Raw genomic sequence first — 15,378 nt, 5'->3', positions numbered from 1 at the left:
AAACGTGTGGAAGATGCAATAACCAGCCTTGGCAGCAGCATTGGCGTCCCGCGGCGCTCTCTGCAGCTTGTCACGTCCGCTCTGGACTTCCGGTGTGGACATTTCTACGTCACAACAACACGTAATTACTCAATAAACGATCTGTAAATTCTGTTATAATAAAGAATGAAGAAATCCTTTTATATCAAAATGCAGTAAATATTAAGAAAATTATAACTACTGTAGCCGCTAGACGAACTTGCACCACTTCTAGATCCGGCCGCTGCCTGCCACTGGCCGGGGATTGAGCACGAGCCTTCCTACCACCGGGCGGAGCACACTTTGCCATTCAGTATTAGTACTGTACTCGGTGCCTGCCTGCCCCTGACAGGGGCACCCCAAAAACCACAACAAACCAGATTTACAAACATAAAAACATTAGAGCTCTGCCATTGTTCTCTTAGTATATTAATCTAACGTTGCAAAGAATTAAAAAACTAGCAATGAACAGCAAAACATGTAAAATGGTGGTGGTATCAGAGTGAAAACATTTTAAATCAAAAACATTTTTGCACGGAGCAAAGTTCGTATATTGGGCCTGCATTTTTCCGTACACCAGACTCTGTGGTGCAAGTTCGTCTAGCGGATACAGTAAAAAATTAAGTTATCCAGCACTATAACTGACAGAGCTACTGCAAGCGGATACGATCACCACGTCTTTACAGCTGTATGTTACAAGAATAAAAATTATAATCGTACCACTAATAAAAAAGCTGAGCTAGCTGACACAGGCTACCGAAAGGTGCGAATTACACAAAACACCGTATGTCACGATCTAAAATCGACCGGATTACATGCGTTCTGTTGATATTTCAAAGGCTGATTTCTGCGAAGGTATTCAAAACAAAAAATTGTATCGTATAACGACACTCCAGCACGTACACTACAGTTTGGCTGACTTATTTTGCACCATACAAAACTGGGTAAATATTGATATCTGTACAGTCAACTGAGTCAATAAAAATACTTTCTAATATCCCTTCACAAGGCCAAAAATTCAACCATTAATAACAATTAAGAACTCGGATTAGACTGCTAAAACTGACAATATAAACTTATTAAAACCTCAAAATCATCAGAAAATAATTTCGGTAGTTAATAAAAAATTAAAAAAAATCGTAGAAATTATTTAGATAAATTAAAGACGATAAATTTATCGAAACTCAATCAAATTGTTTATAAAAATTCCTTACCTAACACTACTGAGTCCATTCGTGATCGTCTACAAAATCAGCTGCACAATCTTCGATTTCTTGTTTTACTTTATCCGAAAAAATCCTGTAACAAAATACACATAATAACGTAATAGGTATAGACATGCGTGGGTTTCAAGTTCGACGCTGCACAGCAGATGTCATCCATTAAGAATAAAACTGCACTCCTGGTCTTTATACAAGAAACAGATGTACACAAAATTACAGACAGAAATGGATAACTCCGTGCACTAACCTGGATGATGAAAAGGCAATTTCCCAGTGTTGTTTTGAAATCGATCACGCAAAAACTGTACCTGCACTCAGATTCTTAGTCATATCGTCCAAGGACCCATCTACGATGTGGAAAAACCATTAGTTGGTAGATATCAGTGCGTCCTTAAAACAGCATCAACAATTCAAATGAAAAAGTGATTCCAGCTCGAGCGTACTCGCAAATAAATACGTGAAACTGGATGAATAAAGAAATAATTTTCGTTACTTAAAAACACATAATTAAAGAATTTGGCAACAGTAAATCGCAATAAATTCAATTCAGCATAATGTCATAAATGCGCAAAAAATACTCAGAAAATATGGGAAAAAATATTAGCAGTAAAAGTGAATTTCTTTCTGTCAGCAAGGCTTACTTGCAAGAAATTCTGGAAAAATGCAAGGTCCATGACTACACCAGCGAACCGCCACCGTAGATACCATTAACACCCAAAATCACGCCAACGATGATCAAGTAAAACACTCCACGATTGCTGCTAAACAAAATTGCACAAACTGCACACATATTACTGGCTTTATGCAGATTCACAATGAGTAAGTTGCTTAGCAGAATATGTACTTACCTGATACAGCGCATCCGCGGAACTCACAGACGCGCACGAACACTCTCCACGCCGTGGCAAGCTTCCATCGCTATACCCCGCGTTCGTCATTGCCCCCCGCGTCCGCCGCAGCCCCGCGTCCGCCATAATGTTGTTTCTCCTCCACTGCCCCAACGTCCGTCGCCCCCCGCGCCGTCGTCGCCCGCCATAACTTCCGTTGCCCCCCTAGTCCTGACTTCCGGTCCCCTAACTTCCCCCCCCGCCCCTGTACCTACCACCCCTAGCTGTAACTACTGTCCATGTATATGTTTTGAATAATTTGACGGATCTATATCAATAAAGGGAGACAAGCTTAATCACGAATAGTCGGTTAATAAGCTAAGCCTTTAAAACGTTAGCTAAATGTGCTAAAAAATTAAAAAAAATGCAAAATCACAAGGAAAGCAATCTAGCTAACGAAAAGAACATTATTTGTTAAAGTGAATAAGAAATTCTGCCGATTCGGCAGCCTGTTCGTGCATTTCGTCGGTCATCGCGTAAAAAAAGGCGCGCAATGGCACTACAACTTATAGATATATAATAAAATAAAAAAAGCTACATACTTACGGTTTCCGCGGCGGGCACACTCCCGCATCAACTGAATGTCTTGCTCCGCCAGTTCCAGGGCTACGATTTCTTCGGGCAATTCCTCCTGGCCATCATGAACCTCTTCTTATTAATCTTTGCTAACTGTGTACGACAATGGTGAACCATTTCATATCGCCGCAACAGGCAAAAGAAGAGTTGGACAATGTACGACAGCAACAGTATGCGGCAAAGCAGAAAGGAAAATCTTGCTTTCGGTCGATTCCTTCCGAGCCAAATCATAAGTATTTTGAGGCGCATAAAAAGGAACTGATTTATTTGGCGGTGGCAGTAGAACAAACTGCTGCAGGACGGGAGAAGCAGAATGCCATAAAGAACCTTCAGAAGTTTGCGCAGCAGCAGTCGACGCTAAGCGACCTGCAGGCCCTGCTAGAGCAACTGGTCGCGTATCCATTGGAAGAAAAGGCCGTGAAAGGCATACGAGACCGATATAGCCACGCTACAGAAAAGATTAATGCGATTTTCAAAAGTGTATTTGGACAACGAATTTACAGTTGACCAGTTCGTTTAGCAGCATCCATCCTTCGCCACGCTCCACATCGGCTACCTGATTACCAACAAAGCCCAGTACAAATTTTACTATGTCCAAATTCTGCAAGGGTACTCTTTCGTGTGTTAGAAACAAACAACGGATAGCTTTCATAATTGGAATAACTGTATCAAAACTGAAAACAAGTTGTTGGTTTTGGTGTACTATTCATAGTCTTTACGCAGTATGAACGGCTCTGTTTACTACGGCACAGGAAATAAGATTGTACAGCTGGTCATAATTCATATGTTTTCTGATCACCATTATAATACGGGTCATACAATAAGGGTTACAGAACGGAGCAAGCGATGGATGATGGGGAACGATCCCGTTTCGATGCTATTCGTGTTTGCTGAATCTCTATGTCGAAGAGAAAGCTGATAACCACAGCACAGAAGCGTAGAAAAACCACGGGATTGACATGTAATTACTAGCGAACGGAAACGCTGCCAATGATAAAGGAGAAGCTCGATTTCACTGGCCAAGTCGATTACTAAGTGATCAATTACTGAATGATCTTCGTTATATGCTTCTCGATATATAAATTCGTGCTGGGGATTTATAGCGCGAAGACGCCTTCTTTGACGCGCACAGTGATCAAGCGTACCCGGGGTATATGATGATGAACCACCGAAAAACCATGTAAGTCTTGACGCCGAGTTCGACGGTTATATTTAGTCGACCGCACCGCGACCACCGACCGCACCGCGACCACCCACTACGGATGAAAGTGATGAGGAAGCGGAAGAAGAAGAGCAGAAGAAGTTAGCTGGTAAATGGAAACGCGTGGAATGGACAATTGTAAAAAGCGGTTCTGTCGTATCGACTATCCGGTACCTACTTCCGTCGAGGATAATCGCAAAGTGGTCGGTTTTACAGTATTACACATAATGCACAAAGATGCGGGAGTTGTTGTCAGTGTGAGTAACATCCGGGTTTATTTCGGTAATCCAATTTTACAAAATTATATGGTCAATATCCTGTAGGTGCATTATGCCAGTGACGTTAAACCAGAAGAGCAAACAGCCATCCGTCAGTTATATCAGGAAGCCGAGCTGTTGGATACAGTACAGCTCTTTTTTGACATTCATCGTGGCGAGAATGGCGATGTGCGATCCCAACAACAATCGATCTGGTACAATCAAATGCTGCAGATTGAGTGGAATATCCCTGAGGGAAAAATGCACATCAGGTACAACCATGTTCACCACCTTGTTATTTTCGCAACGTGCTACATGAGAATCAATTTTCAATATTGGATAACCAATATTGAGCAAAAATTCATTGTAGAATCCGAGAATTATGTGCGATTCAACCGCTGTTTATCGCCGATAACAGCGCCGGTGAAATAACGGCTGATCACGATTTTTTTACTGATCACGATATCAGGTTTTTTACAACAAAAACGACGATGTTAAATGTGCCATGTTAGAGCGATTTAACCGAACAATTAAGGAACGTCTTTAAGTGTACATGACAGAAAATAATACTTTCAAGTACCTCAATATTTTACCGGAGATTTGAAAATCGTATAATAATTCCGTTCACTCTAGTACAGGGTTTCCCCCAGTCAAGTGGATGTGAATGAAGCGCGCATTATACGTCAGGATAGGATAGATGAGCCACAGGAAAAAATCCTAGCTCTCAGGTTGGGGATCCCGTGCGTATAGCGAAATGCGAGCAGACGTTCGAAAACGGATACGAAATCAGCTACACTGAAGAAATTCTTTAAATCGTACAAGTTAAAAGACCAGAGAATTATTACATTAACGCTTTAGAGAACCTAGGAGGTGCAAAAATTGATGGGGATTTTTATGCCTTCGAACTGTCAAAATTTATTACGACCGAGCGACCGTTTCATCGTATATCACGTATATTAAGGAGAGAATGTGCAAGGGAAAACAGCAGTACCTGATAAGTTGGTACGGTTACGGCCCCGCTTACGACTCTTGGGAAAACAAAGAAGATCTAAAATGAGTTTTTATATGACAATACCGTCTTTCGCATCTCACAACATTTATCCCGCAAATCGTTGTGGGTAATTCACAAATTTGCTAGCCAAAGGTATTGATCTTGATCGAAGTCGGTTTTTCCGACATTATTTTACCACCGATGCGTCTCAGGTTAACTGAGGGTTTGGCAGTGCTGGTTGAAACCAAGACCACACCGAGGCAAAGTCGGTATTTAGACAAAGAGTCATGCAATGACCACTATCAACTAATTTGGAAAATAAACTTTCTGCTGCGGGTCAAAGACACCATCTTTGGACATATTGACGTGACTGGTTGCTCCACACAGCTGGTCGTAAATCCCGATGCCGAGCTAACGTTTCAGGGATCAGAGAATACGAGGGCGCGGGGTCTATTGCAAGAGCGCTTTTATGCCGGTGCCGGTGGTCAGACGTACCAGTTACGGCCGGGCAAACAGAGTCGTGTTGCGCATGTTTAATGCGACATTATTGAGCACGGGTTCGTCGGCGATGCAATAGTACCGTTGCTACGGACAATCGCAACCGCCGCGAGTTCCTACACCAACACTACATTAATTTACGAAAATTCGCATTATGTGCCACTTGCCAAGCACACCTTTCAGACCATCGTATTAAAACTCGCAGATGATTTAAGGACAAATGTATCGTTTCATCCTGGTACCGCAATAATAAAGTTACATTTTCGACCCAAGAAACGCTGAAAAATGGTACTTCTAGAGCAGAAGTTCGACGAAAATCGTTATTTACAAGCCTTTAGCCGGCAACATGGGTTTGAGATGCCCGTATACCACGGTGCCCCCATGACCGGTGCTGGGTTTTGGGGGAAAGTTATCGGTTTGCTAAAAGTATTTTCAGCGAAGCCGCGCCCTATATAAGCAATTTAATAGCAAAAGCCCAACCGCATATAAAAAATATGGCCCATAAAGCTGTAGAACATGTTAGTAACAAACTGAAACAACAGCGAGGATCGGGTATTAAGGGCCGAAAACGATGCAAATAAGTCATTACAAACCGACAACTGGCTTTTGGCTCACTTGAAGACTCACTATAATGGCTCTTATTGAAAGCGGCTCCGAACCTTCTGTGGTCCTAGAGAGCCGTTTGTTTTATCTTCTTGCGACTCTTACCGAAAGGTGGAATACCCGTGATTATGATATCGGGCCAACACAAGCCTCGTCAAACACGTGTAACGAATATGTTTTTAACCATTGCTCCGTGTCAAACTGAACTTATTAGTTTGGCAGATGTTCGATTTTCTTGTGATCTGTATGTAACTGACTCTAAAGGGGACATGCCCACGGATGATGCCTGCTTCACAACCGTTAATCGACCGAAGCGTAGCGAAGGTCCTCTATGTTCAGCATTCATGAAAAATGAGGTGTCTGTCGGTCACCGCCATCTATTGCACGTGTGCGCGGCGTATTTACTGTCAAATGCACGTATGCGCGCTGGCCGTATATACTCAAGGCGAGTGCAAACGGTGGTGTCTGTCGGTCACCGCCATCCAATGCACATATGCGCGGTCTTTGCGCTGTCAAATGCACGTATGCGCGCTGGCCGTATATACTCAAGGCGAGTGCAAACGGTGGTGTCTGTCGGTCACCGCCATCTGATGAACATATGCGCGGTATTCCTACTATTAAACTGCATACATACACGGTCACCCACCGCCATCTAATGCATAAATTTTTTACGGTCACCACATACTGTGAAACGGACACATGCACGGGCCCAATACTATCAAAAAACAGAAATGCTGGCTGGTCGTATATGCTATTGCCGCGTGTAAAATGCGGTGTCTGCTGGTCACCATCTCTCTATATAAGGTGTCCAGAGGTGCGGTAGCCGTATAAAAATTCTGTGCTGCCTACTGGCGTTTAGAAGAATGACATATTTATCTCTTTGATAATTCAAGGTAAGCATTAATTTCTGTATTCCTATCTTAGCACAACACATACTTTGCAGTTTGCATTGTGTTTGTCCATCGGTCACCGCCACCCTACTTAAAAGGGCAAAAGGCGCAGTGTCCATTTGTACTCGAGGCTTGTGGCTACCGTAAAGTGTTTTTTCGGTAACCCATACGACGGTACCCTCCTGCCTTTGCACTATTTGCTGCTAAAATCATTAGCTTCTGAATAATGTAACCGCTCCACGAAACTGGGACACAAAGTCTGGAAGTCCGGAAATAGTCATATGCTCATAGCTGCTTGGTTTGACCAGCGCTCTGCCGGCATGCCCAAGCTGCATCCTGATCTGACCGTAGGTAGTGCAATTTCATGAAGGGCCGCAGCAGTTTAACGTGCAATTAATCCTAAAATCGCATCTTACAGCCACTTCATCTGGAAAATATTTTGGTATTTCGCCGGAAAAGTAACCGCCATTTTTTTGAATGGCGATCGAGCAAAACAAACAAGAAAATTGAAAATTGAAGAAAAGAAAGAAATTTGGAATTTGCATTAAATATTGTCCAGAAACACGTCTATAGCCGGTTAGACCATGCATCCGCCGCCCCAGAAGGACGTTCATCGTAACTGAGACCGTAAATACGAGTACATGTCCTCCAAGTAGGCTTTAGTTTTGCACAATGTTTTTTAATATGTCCGGCAAAAATATCCAACTCAAAACTTTTGCCATACTCCGAGAACAGTGGAATATTGATCTGCCTGGAAGACCTCACCGGTCTCATGGTTGTACTCTACAGACACGGTACATAGTATATACTTTAAAATCGTAACATTCATTCTACAAATTTTTGATACCAAGTAGATAAAAAATATTTATAAATTTACTCCTACGCTTCGGTCATACAGTGCCCGCCGAAAGCGAGTGCACTTTCCTAGTAATATTCTGGATAGATTATCTGAGCAGGTAGTTGTCACTCTGGGGGGTCGCAACATTTCTGACAGCAGCTCCATGTACCACATGCGGTGGTACATTGAAAATCTTCTAGGCTACACTATGAAAGCACAAGCTTTACAATTACAACTATCTGGGTTTGCCATGGATACATTACTGTAGAAGCGAGATCCATATCACGAAGCCCAAGTTAACAATGAAAAGATTTCTTCTAGCAAAGAAGCAGTGCTAAGATAAAAAACTCTTGGAATAAAAGGCGGGCGAATGCAGTGCCGCAGACCAGCTGCTTGCTGCACATTTGTGCAATATTGCAGGATTATTATGCTAGTCGTACTTCTGCCGGCAAGTGCCAGAGTAAATTGCATCGGCGTTGAGGGCAAATACCGTTACTGTGGCATGATTAAGCTACCAGCACATTTCTTTTCGCAATCTGTGTCGGTCGTGATGCAAACACCATCACCACCCCCTCCAAAGTCACTCAGCCATGCCTTAGCAAAAAAAACCACGAAGGCAAACAAGCAACAGCAGATTGCCGCAGGAAAATTTATGATGTTTTACAGTTAAATCGCAAACGAGCCACATTTTTTCTTAAAAATTGTTTATGTGGCGAACAAAAGAATTGACGTCGACAACGACGACGAATAACGATAGAAGACCAAAAACTGCAGCAACAGCAACAACACAACCTCACTCACCATTATCATCATCATCGCCAGTGAATATAGTTACGCAGAATCCATCTGAATTTTATCATCTCGAAGCCCTAACAACATCACGTCATAGTAAGAAGTATGGCGTCTGGGCGGTTAATTTTCAAATACAAATTGCAGAACTGCCCCTACATCGTGTAAGGACGGTCCGGCGGGTATTTTTGTCCGCTTTGGAAGATATTTTCAAAAAACTTCGTGATTTTGTACCGAACAAAAAAGATTTATTTAGTATGTCATTGAAATCAGCTCACAATTTTTATCCCATCCAGCTCAAACTTTCACTCCAAGATCAAATGAACGCCAAGATCTTTTTCTACTTGATTGCAAATACACTTACGAACAAAGGAAGTTTACCGGTTTATATTAACCTGCTTCGAGTACCCCGCCACCCGACAGGGAGAGGCACATGTATAACCATCACTACCAGCATTACCATCACCTCAGAATGCAGTAAACAAGACCGTCATTTTCGTAACCTTTTGAAAGCGCCTCGGGCGGAGGAATCGTTAATGTGAAAACAACGACATTCTTTGCTTCGGCCGAGCGCTAGCCATTGACGTTGCCCACGCTTTACAACTTCATAAGGCTGACAAGAGGTAATGGAAGGAGCTCTGCGACAGCCGGAAACAGCTTCAGAAAGCGGAAGCAAAAAAGCTGTATCAGTCGGCAAAAGTCCTGCTCGCGCCCGTGTCACATAACGACGAGAGAAGACGAGCGAGAGCGATAGAAAGAAAAAGATCGGGGTTTAGTAGAAGCCCGGGGTCAGGAAGGAAACAGCGTGTTTGTGTGTGTTTGTGTGTGTGTGTGTGTGTGTGTGTGTGTGTGCACCTTCGTCACTGTAACAAATGTCGTTCTAGAACAGGTAATTTATTCATTGAGTCATTCGTTTTGGCCGCTATCATCGTCGTCATGGTAATCAACATCGTCAGCGTCTCCATCATCATCAATTAGTAGTGGTCTTTCAGTTTTGCTTCGGAAATGCAGTTAATAGAGCGTCAGGAGTACAAAACTGTGAAACATCTTCAGCAAGCTAATTATTTGGTGGTTGCAGTTACTTGTATTCTCGGCACAACCACTCCAGCCAAAACTGTTCGTATGAAATAACTTTTGCTGTTGTTTAGATCAAACAAATATTGATAATCCGCTCCGAATAGGAAATCAATGCCCGCAGTGATGTTAGTAATCAGAAACCAGCGCGAATCCCTGCCAGAAAACTGGCAAAAAGCAAGAAAATGACACGATGCACGAGACTGGCCTTAAAGCGATTAAACATAATCACGCCTAGCGTGATTACAAAATGGCCCATCGGCGCGATAAAGAACGATGCATAGCCAATAAGGGAAATAGGCCATGGATCGTCTTGCATGGATGTTAGTACAAGGGGGGTACAAGGAGCACAAGCCACTATCCTAACTTCCTCATGGTGAAATGTGACATTCACTGAAAAACCTTTGAATCACTGCCTGCCCTGGGACTGCGAGAAGCTCGCGAGACGATTCGTAAAAGAGGCTCGCGAGACGACTGGCCTGATGAATTACTAGTATAGGTCTCAGCAGCCCTAAGGGCAAGCAAGCGAGCGACCTGTAGACATTTGTTGAAGTTATTACACAAATAGTATGAAAGATCGATCCCATATTGCAGCTGTGTGCAGGGGAGTAGGAGTTCAAACACCTAGTATATTTTTTGCTTAAATCGAAAACAAAACAAAAGTTTTGTGCAGAAGCAACGTGCAGAAATAAAGGTTTATTAATTTCTAAACCTAGTAACACTGTTTGATATGGGATGACATTGTAGAATGTTTGACAATCGGCAACACCTTGCGTTCACATGATCTAAACGACAAAACATTTTCAGTTTAAACATTAGACGGAACAGTGTCCAAAACACTGAGCATTACCATTGTATAATTATTCCTAACGGCACTTAAATGTATTTTGTAGTGTTGGTGCAAGTAAGGACCACAAAATTATTTTCTTAAAGAGTAACAATTTCCTGTGGTACATAATAATAGTGCGGCAAAATTTAATACGACTGCAACCCTTTTACTTTGTGCAAAATTTTATTACTGCACCGATATAATAGGGGTATACCGTCAGCATTAAATTCTTTGTTTTATTCGAAAACTAAGTTCTATCGATAAACATATTTATTTATTGTTTTCTTCGTTTTTAATTTTCAACTTTTCTCGATAAAACAATCAGCAGGATATCACGGATGACTAAGAATCCTGATGCCACCCCCAAAGTGGAGAATGCTGAAAGGTGGGAAAAGATTTGTAAAATTGTTGTACATAATATAGAATGACGCAAATGTCATAATTAGGCGTTTCATCAAACAATCGTAACTACTACCACGACGTCACTGTTGCGATGCCAGCTGAGGAAAAAAAGCCTCAACTTCCGCAAGGATATAAATTATGCAACTGGGAAGCACTGCTGTATCTGTACTGTCTAGTCAACTTGGCATTTTTTCGAATGGCGAGATGCATCCGATTTAATAGTATGTATTAAATTCAGTGTACGAAATGGTGCTGCCAAGCGAGTCAACAAAAAAATTTCTGATTGTGACGTATCTTGAAAAAATCAATGTTATTTCATGATATTCCAAAATATTTGAAAATATATTGAGAAATAATTAAAAATAAATAGAAATACTTAGAAATGTGTAGAAATATTAGGAACAATTTGGAATATTTAAAAATGTTTGAAAATCTGTGTAGACATATTTAAAACTATTTAAAAGTTTTTTAAAAATCTCTAAAAACTTTTAAATATAGTTAAAAATATTCAGAAAAAGATAAAAAAATATTCTAAAAAATTAAAAATATTCAGAATTATAATCAGAAGTATTTATAAATACTTTTAAATATGTACATTTATAAACACTAATAAATATGTTTAAGTATATGTATTATATTTTAATAATATTTGTTATACTTAGAAGTGGAAATACTTGCAAATACGTACAGAGAAATATTTTCAGACATATTTCTAGAAACAATTGAAAATATATATCAAAATATCAGAAATCTTTGGAAATATAATTGAAATGCTTTAGAAAATATTCTAGAAGTACTTGTATATTTTAGGATTTATTTTTATAAGATATTTTAGAAGTGTTTTGAAACAACAGAGAAATTTCGAGTAGACTTTCAAATATTTAATTTGTTCTTCTTATCTTATAATTAATTCAATCTATTTAATTTTTTAGATATTAAATATTTTCAAAATATTTATGAAGTACATAAAAAATTATTTGGAAATATTTCTAGAAACACAAGAACATTTAAAAAATTGTAAAATCTATTTTCTTTTCATCATTTCATAATTAATTTTAATGATCTGCTTTTTTTAAATATTTACTATATTTAGAAGTATTCACGAATATTTTTAAAATATTTGAAAGATATTTTGAAAAATTCAAAAATAAGGAAGACAAGGAAAGATTCAACTGATTTTCATAATATAATAATTAGTTAAATTTATTTAACCTATTTTAAATGTATAATATTTTTTGAAATATTCGGATTTTTTAAAATATATCTAATAATATTTAGAAATAAATAGGAACATTGGAAAGCTTTAGCAATAAATTTTGAAATATTTAAAATAATTTAGCGGATCTTTAAAATTTTCCAAGTTTTTAAAAAAAATTTTAGTTATATTCAGAAATATATATTTAAAGGAACTCTTAGAAATATTGAGAAATATAGAAAGAAATACTTTGAGAAGTATTTTGAAATAATGACGAGTAATTAGGAAGATTTAGAAACATTCATTTATTTTCAAATTTTTTAAGATTTTGGTTGTTTTTAAAACTAATTAGAACAACAACATCAAGCCCTTTGTAAAAAATACTCGATAAATCTTTTAAAATATTTCTTAAGCACTGCTTGAAATAATTCAAATGAGTTACACAAAGCAGGTCAAAAATTATTTCAAAATGTTTTAAAAGTATTACTTTTTTTGTAAAGCAGCATAATAAAACCCTAGAGTATCCTTTCCATACACCAAAACTCTTTTTAAAAACAAAACCCGGATACTTCTGGTTAGACTCGCCAAATTAAACTACACCAAAAAAGAGCGAAAACTTGGTGGCGACCTCGGGGAACCTGAGACCTCGAACCAGGTACTCGGTTAGACTCGCCACATCAAACTGTACCATAAAAGTGCCAAATCCTGGTGGCGACCTCGGGGACCCAGCGACCTCGAACCCGGGTTCTTGGGTTCCTCAATGCCATTCGACTCAGCGTGTCGAGTTGTGTAGGTTAGCAGCAAAAACTCAGTGGCGGACCCAGGAACCCGGGTTCGAGGTCTCCGTGTCACAGAAAACTCAAATCTCATCTATAACTAGTATAGGTCTCAGCAGCCCTAAGGGCAAGCAAGCGAGCGACATATAGACATTTTCTGCAAAAACAAAGATAGCATCAAGGATGGCTCCCATATTGCAGCTGTATGTAGGCGTAGGCAAGCCCTTAGCATTTTGCTTAATCTGGCAAATAAACAAAGAAATGGCGCACGAAGCAACGTGCAAAATGATTAGTATGTTAATTTTAAACCCAGTAACACTGTATGATGATTCCTACCGACATTTTAGTGTATGTTTTTAGTGTGCAAGTAATGACTTGTCTCAAAATTATTTTCTTAAAAAGTAATATTTCCCGTGGTACATAATATTATGACAACATTCAGGCGTACGAGACCTTGCAATTTTCAAAACCTCTACAGTTTTCATCGGAAAATTTTTGAATACCATTGATTGTCGAAATTCTAACAAAACGGTTGAGGCAATTTTTTGAAATTGCATTTCAGAATTGTACGGGCGGCCAATGCACAGCCCAGTTCTGGGGCATTCCTGAAGGGCAGTCAAAGATTCGAGCCTTTTCAGTGATAAATTATTTCAGCGCAAATGGTTTCTCTATTTCTGAGGGGTCAAGCCCCAAAACTTGGGTTGTATGATAGGCGACCGCCTGTGGACGTGCTTAGAGAAACAAATTTTGAATTTCAACCGTTTTGTTCAGAATTTACGGCGAATTCAGGAATGTTTTCAGAAAAATATGCGATAAAAAACTGTAGGAAAAGTATATTTTTGAAAGTGCACGGGGAATTCCCAGTCAGGTTGTCAACCGGGGACCGCCCGTAGTATGGTCTAGGGGAAATGTGAATTTCAAAATCGGCCTCAACCGTTTTGTTTAGAATTTCAATGACGAATCCAATGGTGTATTCAAAAAATTTTCCGATGAAAACTGTAGAGGAGTTTTTTTTTGAAAATTGCACAGGGTCGCGTCTTTGACAACATTTAATACGACTGTAAGCCTCAGTTACGTTGTGCAAAATTATAATATTGTACCGGATATGTCGGAGATACGAGTATACCGACAGCCTTAAATTCTTTGTTTTATTCGAAAACTAACTGCTATCGATAAACATGATTATTTAATGTTTTCTCGATTAAAACAAATCAGCAGAACATATTACGGATGATTAAGAATCAAGATGCCACCTCCAATGTGGGGAAGTGCTGAAAGTGGGGCAAAGATTTGTAAAATTATTGTACATAATGTAGAATGTGGAATAACGCAAATATCATCATTATCATTTCATCAAACAATCTTAATTACTACCAAGACGTCAAGGTTGCGATGCCGGCTAACGTAAGATATACCTTAACGATATATGCATCTGGGAAGCACTGTATCTGTACTGTCGAGTCAACTTGGCATTTTTTTCATTCGGCGAGTTGCATCCGATTTAAATAGGATATAACTCACTGTACAAAACGGTGCTGCCAAGTGAGTCGACAAGAAAATGCCTGAAGATCTTTCTCAAATTCCTAGAAAGAAGGGTTTGCATCCTTCTGGTGTTCGATATTTTCTAGAGATGGGAATACTATATCAGTGATAACGACTTCTAAATCAGAAGTTTCGATTGCCCCTTCCATTAAACATTATTCTTAACACTGACCTTTTGCACATGGTAAGCTTTTAAGTTCATAACAATTTAACAACAGTATAAAACAATGATGATTTAAAGTCGGAATATGCAAATAATATTACGTTCACATAATATTGGACATAATAATTATTAATTCAGAACGGGTGCCTAAAATAAACACTCTGCGAAATGGGGTGCCTATAATAAACAAGGATTTTAGGAGTTGCCTATAACGGTTTCCTTAAAAATATTCGGAAATATTCAGAAATAAATTGAGAAATATTCAGAAATATTTAAAAATATCTAGAAATATAATCAGATATACTTACAAATATTTAGAACTATATTCAGAAATATGTAGAAGAAATTAGCAATGTTTAAAAACATGTGGAAATTGTTGGAAGTATTTTTCAAAAAGTTTAAAATTTAGAAACAGTTAGAAATATAAATAGAAAAATTTGGCATCTTAAGAAATATATTTAGAAACAATTAGAAACATTCAAAAGAATTCAGCGTCTTCCAGAAATATTTAGAAATAGGTAAAAAGTTATTTTAAAATATTTAGAAGCATTTTAAAAATATTTAAGAATATTCAGGAGAATTTAGCAATATTCAAAAGTATGTAGAAAAGTTTTTAGAAATATTCA

General features: G+C 39.0%; 1 long non-coding RNA gene across 1 annotated transcript; it reads right to left on the bottom strand.

Annotated features, from left to right (window-relative positions):
- Positions 1-2,020, bottom strand: LOC129596451 (uncharacterized). The gene is made up of 4 exons (XR_008691430.1): positions 1,883-2,020; positions 1,489-1,588; positions 1,233-1,317; positions 1-104 (listed from the first exon to the last, which is right to left on the bottom strand). It is a non-coding gene; the product is annotated as an uncharacterized LOC129596451 (long non-coding RNA).
- Between the last annotated feature and the right edge of the window lie 13,358 nt (positions 2,021-15,378).

Source organism: Paramacrobiotus metropolitanus, unplaced genomic scaffold, assembly GCF_019649055.1.
Source record: "Paramacrobiotus metropolitanus isolate TYO unplaced genomic scaffold, Prichtersi_v1.0 Parri_scaffold0000090, whole genome shotgun sequence".
Lineage (NCBI taxonomy): Eukaryota > Metazoa > Tardigrada > Eutardigrada > Parachela > Macrobiotidae > Paramacrobiotus > Paramacrobiotus metropolitanus.
This window is presented reverse-complemented; position numbering and strand designations above follow the sequence as displayed.